The sequence below is a fragment of the Terrapene carolina genome, unplaced genomic scaffold, assembly GCF_002925995.2.
Source record: "Terrapene carolina triunguis isolate 2854851 unplaced genomic scaffold, T_m_triunguis-2.0 Scaffold192, whole genome shotgun sequence".
NCBI classification, from domain to species: Eukaryota; Metazoa; Chordata; order Testudines; family Emydidae; genus Terrapene; species Terrapene triunguis.
In genome coordinates this window covers 10,666,989-10,682,243 of record NW_020664543.1, presented here as the reverse complement: position 1 = coordinate 10,682,243, position 15,255 = coordinate 10,666,989, and positions in this window count along the sequence as shown.

The following is a 15,255-nucleotide window of genomic DNA, read 5'->3' as shown; positions in this document are numbered from 1 at the left end:
TCCCCCCTATTTTGCTGATTTTATTTTTCTCAGGCCTAGAGTGAAATGTCAGGATGAACCTGCATCTGAACATATTGCAGAAGAGAGTGGGTTTCATTTTATATCTATCATATAAATAGCTGCAAAAATTATAACTTGATCTTATTAACTTCCTTTGGATATTCACTGAATCTAATTTACCATCTAAACAATGAGTAATTAACCATTGGAGCAACTTACCAAGGGTCATGGTGAATTCTCCATGATGGACAATTTTTAAATCAGGACTGGATGGTTTTGTGAAAAATCTGCTCTAGGAATTATTTTGGGAGTTCTATGGCCTGTGTTCTACAGGAGTTCAGGCTAGATGATCACAGTGGTACATTCTGGACTTGGAAGCTATAAATTTACAGCATACATCCTTTAAAGGAGCTTTAATATTGTGTTAAACACCCTGCCAGTCCATTGAGACTAGCCAACTCTACCGTCAAGTAGATGTGCCTAATGATTGTTGTTGTTTTTTTTATTGAGATGGATTCTTTCTATCCACTCTTTCCCTTCTCACTGCCATAAAAACCCTGTGTCATGGTGACCTCTCCAGAAAAAGGTCCGGGCCACAGTTCCCTCTGGAGAACACGAGTGCTGCTCGTTCATCCAACCAACAGGGTAACTAAGGCATTTATCAATAATACTTTTCTGCATTCCTGGAGCACCTTTCATCTGCGGATCTGAAAGCACTTTACAAGCATGAATTAAGTCTCAACACAGCACTGGGAGGTAGCTAAGTATTACACTTGTTTTCTAAAGTCTGTGACACATAAAAGGGGTTGTTAGGAAGAATCTTGCATTGGTAATAGAGATGGACTAGATGACGTAATACTGTAGGTCTTTTTAACCTCTAATTTCATGGAATCCTGAAAGCCACTGTAAGTCTCCTTAACCCCTTTGGCTACCTTTAAATACCTTGTGTGAAGGAGTCCTGTTTGGTTCACTCCCCTTTTTCCATTTCCAGTAGAGGTTTTATTCTTAACCTCAACTGTGAGCTACTATAGTCTAAATGACTCCTCAGACAAGCTGGGCTACATTGTTGATGCCTATATGCCAATGAATGCCCAACCATCTGTTACTTAGATAAGCAGAGATGGTCTCAGCATCCGCGGCATGAGTGAGATGAACCACTGTGGTTGATGGACCACTGTGGTCATCCACAATAACATGTGGTAACTAATGGCAGTTGGATTGTCCCATAGCAGCGTCCACTTCATCACCTGTTTTGGGAGGAACTGTCAAAGGAGACAGAAAAGCACAAATAAGAAACTAGGACCATTTCTTAGGCAGGTGCCTGAAGCAGGCAGCACAAAGCATCACAAACGTTGAGTTCCTCTGATGGGCAAGGCATTCGTGTTCAAGATAAAGAGCCTGCTGCAGTGTCCTAATTTAAGTCTTTCACTATTAACCAGTACATCTATGTTACACAAATAGGCACACCACACGAATAGGTATGATGCATATAGTATTAATATTGTATATAGGTGTTGGGAAGTTATGTTAACTGAATGTATTATGCTCTTCCAGTAATTCTGTTCACCCATGTTAAGTGTCCGATAACACTTTGCAAAGCTAAAGTCAGCTTTGGCACTGGAAAATACAAAACTTGTCAAAGACAAGATACATTGGTACCATGTCCCAGTACAAGCTGGGAGGTACTTTCCCAGGCAACTAGTGCATGGAATGTAGTATCCAAAATAAAGGAAGGTACTGACTGTTGTGAGGGAAACAAGACCAAAAACAAAAAGCTGATTGGTGAATATTAGTCCTGGGTGACATACAGAGTGCTTTTTAGCCTGTAACCAGGTCTGCTATAAATATATGTAGTCTCAGACGCACACCTGGGAAGCACAGCTTCTGTGTAAGGTGAACTGGCACTGCGAGAGAAGTGCTTCCTGTGAGGACTGGTATGGTATTAACTCCTGCCTTTCTGTATTGTACTGCTTTGTCTTTAGGCAATTTGGCTAAACTTGGTTATTTGGCCTCTTGAACATTTTTAATATTGTGTAGTCAGGCCATTGGCTATATGTTAAACAAAAGTAACACACAAGATCTAGACCCATTGTTAGTACTATTTCATGAATTCAAAGGAGACTCCATTTTAACTTAATGCGACTAAGGTCTGGCGTACACGGTAAACATTTTGCAGGCATAGCTATATTGGTTAGAAGTGTGAAATAAACCACAGCCCTAACTGACACAGCTATGACAGCAAAAGCCCTGGCATAGATGCAGTTATACTGGCAAAAAAAAAAAGTCCTTGGGCTGTTATATCTTATTTTGTACAGGGAACTGGTATAAGCTATGCAGGCATTAACATTCATTTGCCAGTATAAACTGTGTCTCAACTAGGATTGTTTGCCAGCAAATCCATACTGGAATACCTTAACTGGCAAACCCTTTTTAGCGTAGACAAGGCCAAAAGCATCCTGGTAATCCTACCACCACTGGACGACGCAGTGGGGATTCACCCACGAAAGCTTATGCTCCAATACATCTGTTAGTCTTAAAGGTGCCACAGGACTCTCGGTTGCTTTTTACAGATCCAGACTAACACGGCTACCCCTCTGATACCTACCACCACTGCAGAGAGAGATGCTCAGTGTAGTTTCTTTGGAAATTCGATCGACAGGCCTTGGAGAGCCAGCAGCTCAAAACAATACACTCTGAGCTGCTACACAGCACTGATCTACAACAGGAGGGAAGGACATTGACAATTATTTTTTATGTTGTAGTTTTATTAATAAAACTTTTTATGAGGTGTAAAATAACATGCTAGGCTAATGGCCAGAGAATGGCAAGAAATATGGCCTTGCTCCATGACTAAGGGTACGTCTATACTTACCTCCGGGTCCGGCGGTAAGCAATCGATCTTCTGGGATCGATTTATCGCGTCTTGTCTAGACGCGATAAATCGATCCCGGATTGATCTCAGAAGTGCTCGCCGTCGACGCCGGTACTCCTGCTCCTCGAGAGGAGTACGCGGAGTCGATGGGGGAGCCTGCCTGCCGCGTGTGGACCCGCGGTAAGTTCGAACTAAGATACTTCGACTTCAGCTACGTTATTCACATAGCTGAAGTTGCATATCTTAGTTCGAAGTGGGGGCTTAGTGTGGACCAGCCCTAAGGTGCGGGGGGAGGGGGGGAACGGCTGCCCTGTCAATATACAGGGTGGATGCTCCCATTCAGCTGGATGTGTCTCATACTTGTGGCATTTCCGCATCATTTCTTTACGACTTCTCGAGCTGTATTACCAGGAATTTGCACCATTCTGCAAATGTTGACAGGGCTGTGAGGTTAGGATGACTGTGAGGATAGGCTGTGAGGTTTTTACCCTGACCCTGCACAATTTTGAGAGGCATTCATTGTAAAACATCCAAAGCTGACTCCAGCCAAACAAAAACCTGCTTCTGCACAGGGCAAAACACTGCACAATGCTTGAAAGCATTCCAAATGGTTGGGATGTGAAGTACTTGATCTGAATTGTTGAACTACTTTTTACCTATATGTTTCCAAAAGATAATATAATGCTGCTCTTTGCACTTTGCAAGACAGTTGCAATAAGACGGATTCTTCAGAACAGAATCTATAATTCAGTTAGATTGTCAATGGGATGATAAACCAAGGTCGACACTTCTCCTCATGCATTTGAAATATTGAATGCTTTTCTACATTTCAGAGTTCAGAGGAACATTGTTAGGGGACAAAACATGAGCAAACACAGCTGGATATGAATACAAGGACATCTTCTAAATTGGTAAAGCTCCGTTGTCGTGCTGAGGACCAATGAGGGATTGTCAGGTGAGCAGCTAATCTCTGCCAGGCATTCTTCTGTTTCTCGAAGGATGTTGAGCAACTCATGATCCTGAGATGACATTCATCCCATTAGCTTAAAGCAGTCTGACTCCTCTGAGCTCCACTGTCAAAGACCTTGGCTCTTAACTTCATTCTGAAACAGAAGAATGTTTCTCTTTATCAGAGGAGATGTAAACACTTTAATATAATAGAACTTCCAACCAGGAGAATAGGCCTCTCTCACATAAAGATAACATGAATTAGTTGTATTAGCATGTCCACCTATTTAGCTAGCATTTCCTTAGCCTGTCATGACTTTAGAGGGTTTCACTAAATCAACCTTGTCTATAAACCTCAGTATATTACACAACTCCATTATGACCCTGCATTATCACTATCTTCTAATGAATACAAACCTCATTTTCTTAGCCTCTTGCCATAACTACAGCACTGTAAGATTCTTTATTGTTCTAGCTGCTGTCTTTATGTACTTTTTACCAGTTCTTCCATACATTTCTGTCATACATTATGGCATTTTCATATGGGCTGGTGAGGCGCTAATCAAAGGCAGTAAAATGTCTATGGCCAATTCATTTGCACAATTGCAAGGAGGTAAAAATAATGGTCTAATAACATAATCATATTACAATCCTCTGGGGACATTGCAGTCTAGTATTTTTTTTCTTATAGCTTGGACTGCTGCGTGAACAGAAATTAATTTTGTTATAGCTTTTATAGAGTCCCTTTCATTCTAATGTGCTTCAAACCACATACAAATAACATGAGGGAAGATCCTCTCAGGATCAGAAACTGGATAAACGATGGGAAACAAAGGGTAGAAATAAATAGTAAGTCTTCACAATGGAAAGTGGAACATAGTGGGGTCCCCCAAAGATCTGTATTGGGACCAGTGCTCTTCAACATGTTCATAAATGATCGTAAAAGGGGGTAAACAGTGAGGTGGCAACATTTGCAGACGATAGTAAATTACTGAAGATAGTTAAGTCTGAAGCTGCCTGTGAGAAATTACAAAGGGATCACACAAAACTGGGTGACCAGGCAACAAAATGACAGATGAAATTCAGTGTTGATAAGTGCAAAGTAATGCATAATGGAAAAAAATCTATACTTACAAAATGCTGGAGTCTAAATTAGCTGTTACCACTCAAGAAAGAGATCTTGGAGTGGTCATGGATAGTTCTCTGAAAACATCTGCAATGATAGTCAAAAAAGCTAACCGCATGTAAGGAACCATTAGGAAAGTGTTAAAAATATCAGAAAATATCCTAATACCCCTATATAAATCCATTGTATGCCCACTCCTTGAATACTGCATGCATGGTTGCACCATCTCAAGAAAAGATATATTGGAAAAGGAGATGGGCAACAAAAATGTTTAGGGGTATGGAACAGCTTCCATATGAGGAGAGATTAAAAAGTCTGGGACTCTTCAGTTTAGAAAAGACAACTAAGGGGATCTATGATAGAGGTCTATAAAATCATGAATGGTGTGGAGAAAGTGAATAGGGAAATATTATTTGCCCCTTCACATAACACAAAAACCAGGGGTCACCCAATGAAATTAATAAGCAGCAGGTTTAAAATGAATATGAGGAAGTACTACTTCACACACTGCATAGTGGAACTCAATGCCAGGGAATGTTCTGAAGGCCAAAAATATAACTGGGTTAAAAAAAAGTAGATAAATTCATGGAGGGCCGGTCCATCAATGGATATTAGCCACGATGGTCAAGGACGCAACTCCATGCTCTGGATGTCCCTAAACCTTTGACTGATAGAAGCTGGAACTGGACATCAGGCGGTAGATCACTCAATAATTGCCCTGTTCTGTTCATTTCAGCTGAAGCACCCAGCACTGGCCACTGTCAGAAGACAGGATACTGGCGGGCTAGATGGTATTGGTCTGACCCAGTATGGCCATTTGTATGTTCTTTATTCTTAACTTCAATGAAGTGCTGTGGTGCCTGGAAACGTGGGCAGCATGTTGGTGTTCAAAGCACACTGAACAACAATGGGCAGAGGGGAACTTTTGGCCAAAGACTGAGGCAACCAGAATTATTATGAATAGGACTGTTTTTAAGGTTCCTGTTGAGAAGATAGACGCATGGGTTTTCATCTCTTGTCCATAAGACTCGCACTTAGTAAACTGCAGGAAACTAAACTGATCTACCTCAGAAGGCTGAGATGCAGAATCAGCACTCCCAAGGTTAGATCTGTGGTTCTACCTAGAGAACCAAAGTATTTTAAAGCTGGTATATAGCCTGTTAAGACATTACAGCTAGGGCACTGTTCCAGACTCTATTGGGTCACGTACCGCCTACTTAAATAATGATTGTGAAGTAAATTGGTAAAACATCAAGCTCATGTAGCACCAGTAGTACATGTATCACAGTCTGGGAAGCCCTGCATAGAAAGTCCATTTTTCTTACGGCGGCAGTCATGGGAGTAGCAGGTGGCACTAAAGTATGAATCTTCTTAACAGTCCTAAAAACCCCTTAGGTAAAAGTGAATCAATTTTTCATTAGTTTTAACTGCTGGAAGATCCCAGACCACTATTCTAAGGGCTACTTTGGAAAACTCATTCCTCTTGTAATCAGGATGTAATCTCATGGTCCCGTTCCTAAATCACTGTGTGCTAGATGACTAGCACATCCCAAAAAAACGGCCTTCATGGTTTAGCTATCTTGCAACACTGAAAAGAAGAAATGAAGTTTGTAGTGGCAGCAAGTTCTATCATGGCAGTGGATTTATTACATGAAAATGAACTCCACAAAAATGCTAATTTCTTATACGACTCTCACACCAACGCCATATTACTTTAAAAAAGTCACTGTTAACAGGTCCCTCTAGTTGGAGTGTAGCTTTGATTGGCATCTACGCAGCAGAAACATGATCCGCAAAAAATCCTGGAGGAATTGTAGGTGATAAAATACATCCTCCTTTTTTGGCAGCATCATTACCACATACAAAAAAGCAGTAATTTACCTCAACTGCTGCTCTTCCTAGGAATGAGGTAACTGTTGGGAATATGTTGGATAACTTTGCCTCTCCTTGTAAGACTGCTAATGAGTTGGCCTGAGAAATATTTGGTATGATAAAGTATTTTGAAATCAAGATGCTGTATTTCACTCTCAGGCCTAATGAGTCTTTGACCACCAGCCAGTAAAAAAGTAGGGATTTATTACCTCTTAATCACAGCTCCAGGTATGTTTTTTTCCGCCCCAGCAAAGCCCAGTCCACACTGCATCCCAGTGCATCATGTTTGTAAACTACCTTCAGATGTGGTTGGGGCTGGCTTGTTTTTGTTGCTTTAGTGTCACGGGGTGTTAACTGTCAAAGGCAGGCATTATGCTACCTATATATGTGTACCAAGCCCCATACGTTGTCTTTGTATGCAAAGAGAGCGTTCTCCAGTTGATTTAATTGAGAACTCTGTGACTCTTCTTCTCCCATAGCCCTAGATTTATTATTATTTAACTTCTGTATTTCAGTAGCACCTAAATGCCAAAAACAGGTTGTGTCCCATTGTGCTAGGTACTTAAAACATAATAAACAGACCCTCCCCCAAAATGTTTACACCCTAAAAGATAAGGCATAACTGGTGGATGAATGGGCCAGGGTCGAGGGAGGGACCCAGTCAATCGCAGCGATCATAATTTGCCATGGGTCTAGACATCATGAGTTTGCAGCTTCCTGTATGTGTCCTGGTGGAGGTAAATTTTGAAGAGGGACTTGGAGGATGAGGTAGCGACTTTAAGGATGTTGACTGTGAGCTTTTTCTAGTTGTAAAAGGTATCATAAATGGGAGTGTCACGTAGTGGCCCTTTAAGAAGTAAACCTCAGCCCCACCCTTGACACAATTAGTCCCCCCCCCCCCCGCCCCCAGTGGTAAGATGCATAAGGTCATGTAACTAGACTTCTTTGGGAAAGATAAGAGGCCTTGTGGGAGAGTAAGATGTTCTCACTAAAGGGGAAAATGTTGTCTTGGGAGGAGAGAGGAGAGAAAGGGAAGCCATGTAGTTGCTGCTCAGCAAAAGAGCAGGCAGTGACCCAACAGAACCCTGGGGGGGTTGATGGGGAGAGACTGAAAAGAACCTGAGAAGGGCTGAAAACTGAGCCAGAGAGCTTTATAAGAGAGTGTGAGTGAAAGAGAGACCAGACTCTCAGGACAGAGCGGCTGGGCCCCACTTGATGCTGGGATATAGATTCCGTGGATTTTGTATGTTTGTCTCTTTGGACTGGTACATCTCGGAGGGGGGTGGACTTTCGTTATACGATTTAGCCAGCCCTCGAGATCCCACTGGGGAGCGAGGTCTGGGGCTTGCCCCGCTCCGGCGCTCCAGCCAGGAAGCAGGGTCAGGGGCTGCGCCACGTGGCTCCCAGAAGCAGCAGCATGGTCCCCATCCGGCTTTCCAGCCAAGGAGCAGGGTCAGGGGACCGCTCCATGCAGGTCCCAGAAGCAGCGATATGGCCCCCCTCCTGCTCCTATGCATAGGGGCAGCCAGGGGCTCCACTCTTCATGCTGCCCTCATCTCAATTGCCGCCCCCGCAGCACCCATTGGCTGGGAACCGTGGCCAATGGGGGCTACAGGGGCGGTGCCTGTGGACAGGGTAGCGTACAGAGCTGTCTGGCCATGCCTCTGCATAGGAATCCGAGAAGGAACATACCGCTGCTTCTGGGAACCACTTGAGGTAAGCGCCGCCCGGAGCCTGCACCCCTGAGCCTCCCCCTGCGCCCCAATCCCCTGTCCCAACCCTGATCCCCCTTCCATCCTCCGAACCTCTCAGTCGCAGCCTGGACCACTCTCCTATACCCCAATCCCTCATCCCCAGCCCCACCCTAGAGCCCGCACCCCCAACCAGAGCCCTCACCCCCTCCTGCACCCTAACTCCAATTTTGTGAGTATTCATGGCCCACTATACAATTTCTATTCCCAGATGTGGCCCTTGGGCCAAAAAGTTTGCCCACCCCTCATTTAGCTGGAGGGTCAAGTCACTGGAGCAACCAAACCAGACTCTGGGTATGTTTAAGAACCCATGAGAAAAGGAAACTGAGGCAGGGCCACTGCAGCGCCACCTCAGGCCATGACTGGAGGCAGCCACGTAGTAACAGGGAGCTTCTAAAAATAACTATGTAAATTCATTTGAATTTTACCTTGTTTCCTTCCATTTTATATCTATCAGCTGTTTAGTCTGATCCATTTGATGTTGTGACTGTCTCTGGCCCACAGAGGTGAAAACAGGTGAGCAGCAGCAGAAAAAGAACAAAAAAGAGGCCAAAGAAGAAATGAGGCTTTACAGTTCTTATTGCTTCATTTTACTCATATTTAAGCCAAAATTGATACAGAAAAAACTAGAGATAGGCCTGTCCCGAACACTGGATGCGGATCTCAGTTATGGCTAAGTCTCTATTATGGGCCTTTGAATAACAGTTCCTGAAGTTTGACCTGTTCAGAATCTAGATATGAGACTGAATGTTGCACCACACACACATCTGTCTAAAGGTTAAGTGATTTTGATGCATCCAAGCATGTGATGTCCGTGTGTCAGTTTTCCTGGAGCATGCTGCGGTCACCAAAATCCTTCTATTCTGTTGATCTTTCTCTGTAAGCGACTCCACAGACAGGAAGGAAAACAGGGTGAAATCATTGGGGAAAAAACACTCTGGGGTCACATGGGATAATGTGGTGACTGCACAACTAATTCATGCGTCTCTATAGAGAAGAGTGTTTGGCATGACAACAGGTGGAGGAGGGGGGTTGGAATTTTCTAAAGTATTTCTAAGACTAAATGACTTAAGAACACGAATCCTGTGTTCCTAAATCCTTGGAAGCGATCGTGCTGGTGCTGTCTGGCTACAGGGAAATGTCATCATGGAGCCACTTATCCTAGTGCGCAAGTGAATGTGTAGCGGTTAAAGTTCCGCAAAATAGCTGCCTGCTTATAATTCCTTTCTAAAGAGATTAGACTCAAAGCAGTGTTGGAGTCAGCAGATAAAAATGGAGTGTTCATAAGAAAAATGAAAGTGTATGAATTATGCAGTACTGAATGGTGGCTGACTTAATGGTTTTTATCACTGTGATTAAAAACTGGCAGAGATGCTGTAATTAATTGTGCTTAGTTAGCAGCCAATCGCTATCTGGTGGAGGGCAGCTACAATGGATCTTGTTGGCATTAAGGAGTTGATTTTTTTTAAATAACTTTTTAAAAGAAAGTTATTCTGCCGTTTATTGCCCTCTCTATTCAGTGCCACTTGCCCCCGATGCTGGGGAAATGAAGGGGTATATGGGACCATCAGATGGCATTGGAATGAAACAGTTGGTAGCTGATAGCTTCACCACTTAGGTTGTATACTCTGCCAGCTTTTCCTCTCTGGGAGCTAGAATTGAATAGAATGAAACGGTGAAAAGGGGAGTTTGGGGTTTTTTTGTCCGTGTTTGTTTACCAGTGAGATAGAATGCACTAAACGATGGACCAATGGGACAATGTGCTAAACACTGGCCCAATGAGAACATAGGTGGCCAGCTCTTCAGGTGGTGTAAATGGGTGCAGAAGACCCATTGATTTCTATGTCACTGGAAATTGTAACATCAGTGGAGCTGTACCCATTTATGGTAGTTGAGGCTCGCACCCAACATACTCTGTGCCAATGCTCCCTGAAGTAATATAGCACAAACATTATATAGCGATTATAAATAATTATTTCCAGAAGGCCAAAGACCTTATTAGTAGCAAGGATCCTTAGCTTATTGATTCTATTACAGCTCCTGATGGCATCACTGTATATTAGTTTTTGAGTTATTCTATTTGACGACCTTCAAAGTCATTAACGAAAAAGCTTCAAACGCAAGAAAAGCAGTTACCCAAATCTCAGCAGTATTGGCTGTACCAACTTTGGACAGCAGCATGGTGTCCAAATTGAATTGTGTCTTTACTTTTCTTGACCCATGCATGGGCTTAAAGTGCGGTGAAATTCTTTTCTTTCATGGAGAATGCAAATGTACTGATAACCAACAGTGCACCAGAGATGCCTTTGAGGGTTTTTTTTTTTTTTACTGTTACCCATTGGCAAGCAGAGAGCAGAAATGCATAGACTGACTGGAGCTTCAGCAGGAATAACTGAACACTGGCGAACGTGTATACACCTGACTGTCCTAAGTGTAGACTCATATTGGTGGTACATCTGTGAATCTTGGCAAAATGGATTGCTCAGACTTTTGCATTTCATTTATCTGCCTTACCTGGCAAAAAAAAAAAAAATCGGGGGAAAACCAGAACAGATTACCACCCTTAATGCCACATCAAATTACCTTAGAATTAAAATTAACAAAATGAATGAAACCAAGAACTGATCCTTAGTCTTCAGGCTGATTTTCCAAATAAGGACCTTCTGAGCATTATCATAGTTCGTACATTTCTTGTGCGCCCATTAGCACAAGGTACTTTCCCATACTGAATTTCTTTCATTTAATTAGGACAAGCTTTTCAAATGCTCATATCCTTAACTGGGGCTAGCTTTTCAAAGAGTTCAGTTTCCATTTCAGCACCTAGAATCCGGTCACTTCGGTGCTTAGCACCCAGCAACTCTCATTGTTTTTATTCCCAAATAGCTCTTGCTTCATTAGACAGAACTGCATGTTTTTTTCCTAGACCCGTTGATATTCCCAGGATGCTCACAGGGCCAGATTTTCAAAGGTTTATCCCTGCCTACTGAAATGGGAGAATCACAAATTTTCCCCACTCATTTTCAGTGCGCAACGCCGCATGGATTGTTTATTGCATTTTCTGCACCTACGTGTATCCTGTCTCTGGAAGAGTAAGCATTGATGGTGTCACTCAAAATGAACTTCTACTGCACACACCAACCTATTTCTGTAGCAAAGGTCAGAATTGTTATGTATCAAGATAGAGCAGAATAGTCGAATAATGAGTTGCCTCAATGCACTGGCCTTTTTACCTTCAGAATGGGCTTCTACATCAAGCAGAGCAGGCATTGACTGAAAATCATTTGGGGCTGTCTTCTGTAAAGGTCAGAGTCTGAAATACTTGAAGATAATTTCACCCTAGTTTATAGCGTGGAGCTCTCTCTATCGTGGAAACCCAACTAACACCACTTGTTCAGCTGCCTGGCTCCTTTAGAGTTCCAGATGGTGATGGGAACCAGGAAAGCCTAACTGGTGCTGTCACTGAACTAAATTAATCAAGAAAATATAGGTAACAATAAGGATGCAAATAAAGTCTGGGATGGTTTCCCCTAGTGGGGAAGTTGTCATCACGTAGAATAGTTTTTCTCAAGGCAAGCAAACTGCATCCTGGAAGTTCTAGTGGTGATGTCTTCATTGTCAAAGTGGAGGCATGTCACAGAATGATCATTGGTTGTACATCTTTCCGTGTCTTCCCTTCTAGATGAGGATCAGTTGCTTTCTCTCCCTCTCAGCCTCTAGTTTAAGTAAACTTCCTTTCTGCTTCTAATTCCAAGGCATTACTGTTTGCACTCACCATTCAGGTAATGGCATTTCTTAAGGCTACAGAGCTAAGTTCTGCCACTCGCCCCATGTCTACAATTCCATCTGAAGCCAATGGGAGTTGTGGCGCTATCATCTGATCACAGATGTCTCACCTCATTCTGTTGGCCAGGAATGTTAGCAGTCTTTCCTTTGTTCATCAGCTGAAGTCAAACACTCAGCAGCTTTGTCACATGGAAGTGGTACAAACGCAGGAACATAAAATCAATACACTCCATTAAACTGTTTAAAAATAAATTACAGTGAGTGGTGTATGAAGCCATCAGGACATAACACTGCAACTTTATCTGTACTGGAAGGGCTCCTTTTACCTTTTAGTATACAAATTAGTATCAGACTTTTGGTAAATGAGGTGTTACATCTTTTTTCCCCCACTTCTGTTTCTTCTACAGATGAGTAAACATAAGGTTGTGGTCAGTGGTATAAAAAAAAATCTGCTGGTAAATTTAGTAAAATCGCCATAGACACAAAAGGCCCAATTTCCCTCTCTCTGACACCAGATTTATACTGGTATGACTCCGCTGACTTCAGTAGTTACTCTTGACTTGCTCTGGTGTGAGAAGTACAAGCACACTTCTCTCTGTTCATAATTCAAGAAATAAAGTTCAGACAAACTGTGAAATTATTAATACGCTTAAGGACAAATGGGAGCTTTTCCGTGGACTTCAATGGGCTTTTGATCAGGGCCTAATTGCTCAATAGATGGAAACTCCAAAGGATTCTCAAACCTTAACTCAGAATCTTTTTTTTTTTTTTTTAATGCATTAGAAAGGAGACTGGCATTCAAAAGCTTGTGCATCTACTTTCAATGAACTTTCTTGTGAACAAAATGTAATACACAAATGTTCTATGAAAACAAATGCTGTTAAAAGAATTCACTTTAGAATTCACTGGAATATTCATGGGAACATTTTTTTTTCAGTTTTTACCCAGCTCTGATTGTGATCCTGTTTTAGGCACTCAAATACCATAATGAAAGGTACAGAATAAGAATGTAGATAGATGGCCCTGTATCGGTAATGGGGAGTTCTGGATAAATGAGGTTTGGAACAATCATGGTTATACTCTCTGATCACTTGTCAGACTTTGCAGAGATATGCACAGCCTTGAATTACTAGCTCAAATATACAAACTCTTCAGCTTTGATTATGGTAACTATTAAGAAATGGGGAGCAACAATAACAAAATATTAGGTACTATTTTTTTTCACTGTGAAGGGAAACTAAGTATGAACCATCCATTATCTGTATTTTGGATATGAGTTTCAGTGAATATAATTGATTAGTCTGTCGTATTTTAAAATATCAGAGAGGTAGCCATGTTAGTCTGTATTCACAAAAACAACAAGATGTCCGGTGGCACCTTAAAGACTAAAAAACCCACTTCTTCAGATACATGGAGTGCCAATATATCTATGCCTGTATCTGTAATTTTCACTCCCTGCATCTGAAGAAGTGGGTTTTTTACCCACAAAAGCTTATGCCCAAATAAATCTGTTATATTTTAAAATGTGATCTCACCTGGAGTTTAGTTTATTGCTTAACAATTAACAATCCTTGTTCTAACTCATTATTAAATAACTCTGGGTGATCTCTGCAAACACGGAGTAATCTGAACCAGTGTTTACGATGGCTGAGTGTTGAGTACCTGTTTATTATCCGATATGTCTTTTATAAGGGAACAACATGCTGCATTTGCAGTGGGATGGACTCAATGATCCGAGTTTTCTTTTCCATCTTTAACTAACTTGATCTTACTATGTTCTGCTGAGAATATGTGACGCTGGCAAACCAGGTGCCAGCTCATGCCTAGCCCCGCCTTATCTCAACTGCACACTGACAAATACATAACTGGAATTAGCCTGGCTCACCTGTCTGTTAATATTGTTAATATAGGTATTGGAATTACAAAACTGTGCTTAGTGTTTAGATGTTACTGAATGCTTGTAAGCTGCTGCCTGCATTAATCTCACTTATAACATCTGTAACCCGTGTTATGAAGTAATATTTAAGTGTTTGCATTGTCCACCTCTGTAACTCTGTAAATCACCAGACAGGAAAGAGAGATGAGCTAGTATGAAATGCTGGCTTCCAAAAGGAGGTGCTATGTCCTACCCAACTGAGAAGGCCCATTAACACCAAGGTGAACTAGTATGGAATCTTAAAGAGGAAAAAAGGCTTTGTTTGCTCTCCCCCAGCACCCATGGAGATGAATTACAAGTAAATGTGCTCATTGGCTGAGTTTTCAACTGAGAGCACTGAGGGGAACACAATAAAAAGCCCTAACAAGAAGAAACTGGATCTCTTCGCTGCTTGGACTCTAGTGGGGCAAGATTTCTAGGCATAAGCAAGGGATCCCCAGCTTCTTAGCCTGGGTTAGCCCTAGCGGACATATAGAGTTTATCATAGAAACTTCTATTACCTTTTGAAACTTAAGACTGAAACTCATTTGTGTGTATATATGCTTTAACCTTGTAAACAGTGCTCATTTCTTTTTCCTATGTAATAAATCTTTATACGATTGGCTACAACCATTGTCTTTGGTCTGAGTTCTAAGGTGCAACTGACCTGAGGTAAGTGACTGGTCCTTTAAATATTGCTGTCATCTTTGGTTTAAAGGACCATCTATCACAAAAGTAAGCTTACCTGGATGGAAAGACAGAGGGAGTACCCCAGGGGTCCATCTGTGACTCCATGTTTCGCTGTTATAGTGCCTAAGGAGTTTACACTTGAAAATTGGTCAGTGAAATCTAAGTATAGAATTTGGGGGGTTGAGCCCTGTTTCCAAACAGTCTACTGCTTAATGCACTACTGGAAAGTGCTCAGATACTGCAGTGTAAAAACTGATATCAAGTGAAAGGCCGGGGAACTGAAAACTCCATGAACTTC